This window comes from Pinus tabuliformis, chromosome 2_2 (genome assembly GCF_031772625.1).
Source record: "Pinus tabuliformis cultivar Carrire ecotype Pingquan chromosome 2_2, CPIR1, whole genome shotgun sequence".
NCBI classification, from domain to species: domain Eukaryota; kingdom Viridiplantae; phylum Streptophyta; class Pinopsida; order Pinales; family Pinaceae; genus Pinus; species Pinus tabuliformis.
The window spans coordinates 927511866-927515301 of NC_142300.1; positions in this window are offsets into that span (position 1 = coordinate 927511866).

A 3436-nucleotide genomic window follows, 5' to 3' on the forward strand; every position below is an offset into this window, starting at 1 on the left:
TGGACGCACACTCCTCTGTCCATTCAAATTTCTTACCTTTCTTCTTCAATGATGTGATAGGATAAGAAATTTGTAAGAAGTTCCTCATGAACCTCCTGTAATAACCTGCTAACCCCATGAAGGATATCACCTCATCCACATTCCTGGGAGCTGCCCACTCCATGATAGCTCTTACCTTTTCTAGGTCCACTACTATGCCATCCTTGGAAACCACATGTCCCAAGTAGTGTACCTTAGTCTGAAAGAAACTGCACTTGCTGATCTTAGCATACAATTGATGCTCTCTCAACAATATCAACATTGTTGCTAAATGCTCGGCATGCTCTTCTTCATTTTTAGAATATAGCAATATATCATCAATGAACACAATGACAATCTTGTCCAAATACGGATGCAACACACTATTCATCAAGCACATAAAGGTAGTTGGAGCATTAGTTAAACCAAATGGAACTACAACAAACTCATAATTCCCATACTTGGTCTGGAAGGTTGTCTTGTAGATGTCCTCTTCTTTAATGTGTACCTGATGATATCCAGATATCAGAACAATCTTCGCAGTGTTGTTGCTCCCTTCAACTGATCGAACATGTCATTAATCCTTGGTAAAAAATACATGTTCTTGATGGTCCATTTGTTCAACTTCATGTAATCAATTCATAATCTGAGAGTACCATCCTTCTTCTTCACAAACAATACTGGTGCGCCCCATGAAAATACACTTGGCCTAATGTACCCCTTGTCAAGCATTTCCTTCTGCTACAACTTTAACTCTACCAACTGAGGTGTACTCATCCTGTAAGGTGCCTCTGATGTAAGTGTTGCCTCTTGCACCAACTCAATAGAAAAGTCTACTTCCCTGTGAGGTGGAAACTTTGAAATATCTATAGGAAATACATCCCAAAACTGTTGTAGAACTGGGTAACTGCTCAAAACATTTTCATCCTCAACTTTCTTACGTTTGTCACTGGAAATGTGCACTGCAAATAACACACACCCTTTCCTACGACTACACTTGGCCTACATAGTTGTCACCATTCTAACTGATGTTGCTTTCTTCTTACCCCACAAAAATCTTTGTTCTCCATTGTCATCCAAGCACTCAATGGCTTTGTCATAACAATCTACCTTTCTTATATGAAGGTACAACCAATCCATGCCCAACAACATACTGTATGATCCCAATGGTAATATATTCAAATTTACTGAGGTAGGCATACCATTCAAATCAAATGCACAAGCTCTTACCCAATGATGAACTCGCTTCTTTGTACCTATATCCAACTGCACTAACCAAGACTCTGCATGCACTTCTTTATTCAAACCACACTTATCCACCAGGTTAGGATTAACATAACTATAATGATATTCAAGGTCAATCAAAATAGAAAGAACTTGATCACAAAGCTTACCGTCCATCTCAATAATAGACGCATGGTGATCTGCCTGTCTATTATCCAATGTTGTATAGATCCTAAGAATACACTGCCCAACATCTCACACTGTATGTGCCTCCTAATCACTGTAGATCTGCGGTTTACCACCATGATGTTATGGACAATCTCTCCTGCGATTCTCTCCTCCAGAAGTCCAACACCACACGAGCTCCTTATTCTTATCCTCAGATCGAAGTCCCTATCCTCTGTTAGATGCATTCAACTTTGTAGATGGCGTTGCATTCTCTTTGTTACCTGTACCCTGAGGTCTTGCTTGTTTCTTGTCCCATTTTCCTTTATTCTTTTCATTACCTTTCTAGTTTGGGTTAGTCTCAGATGTACGCTTCAATTGCTCATAGAAATTCTTTAGCTTTCAGATGGTCTCCTCCAATAATCTAGGCTCATCGAATTCAAACCTGTCTTTGAATGCAATTAGTAATCCACTAATGAATCTTTGAATCTTGGCCTTCTCCTCCTTAAGGTAAGGTACATACCTCAATAGCTCCAAGAACTTGCTAGTGTACTCCTCATCTGTCATCAATCCTATCTTTAACTCAGAATTATTTTGCCCTTTCATCAAAGTATCTCTCTGATAGGTACTTCTTCTTGAATAGTCTCTTGAACTCAATCCAAGTCAAATCCTCCTCATGAATACATATGAATGTAGTTATTCTAGCCTTTATGTTCTCTGAGTAATCATGTATCCTGAAAAACTTATTCATTCCAAGCAACCATGCTTCTGCATCATGTGATTTCTTAATTTCCCCATCAAATGTAGGTGTCTTTTCTTTCTTAAATTCATCTAGAAAGTATCCCCTATCACTCCTCCTGTAAGGATGATAACAATGCTAATCATAATTCCTGTCAAAACCAAAACTAGAATAGTACATGCATCCATCACCTCTCATATCTAGAGTATCTAAGGACCTACCATCTCTGATCGTGTCCTCTCTATCCCACCTATACTCACCATGAGACCTACTACCATATGCCCCATTAGTTCTTTCCTCCTGTTGATGGTTGATTTTAAGTGGTCCCGATTGTTGCAATTCTAACAAATGCTAAAGTATCACTGCATTTACCTCTACTTGTTTCTCCTGTGCCTGCATGATTTTGTCATTGTCTTCCTTACAAATCCTTATTTCTTCCTTTAAGCTTATTAGTGTGTCTGCCAAATTAGAAGAGTGCCCAACACCACATTTCTCATCTAATCCATAGGGAGAGTCTCGGGAACTGTAGTCTACCATCTTGCTAGTCATCTTTGATATTCTTCCTGCAAGGTATATCATGTCATCTAAACCAAATCATAATAAACCAATGTACCTTAGCATAGTTCTAGGAGGATACCTCATCTGCAAGATCAAAAAAATAGTGTAATACATGTATAACATAATCATCACAACATATAGAAATATAACACATAAGCATATAACCATATGACCATCATTCTAGCTAGAGTCTAGTCAACAATGCATGACCATATCAACTATACATATTATGACCTCATGCATGACAACAACCACCACATCACCATACACTTGACCACATGTGAATACTAACATGCATAAACAATGCATAATCAACCATAAACTCATGACGACACACTCCACAATGACACCATCAACTTTCCATGGTGACCTCACTGCAACCATAACCCATACCATAAAAATGCAACAAGCACATGGTCTGACAACACAAGAAACACATATGCAACTGACATGAATGCATGACCAACACACAACCCATCTAGTCTGAGGGGTGAACCATGTTCTTATACCACTCTATAACACCCTCCTCCCACATCTATCCAAGTAACCGGCCAACCCAGGTAAACATGTGACGAGAAGTTACTATGATATGATTCGACTCCCCATGTGTCAATTAAGGAAGTGGAACCGGCGGAACACATCACACAAACCTTCCACATCAGCAAAAAAACTCCCAAGAGCCATCCCAACCACTTAGGTAACTAGCCCCTGAGACCCACTGAGGTTTTATAC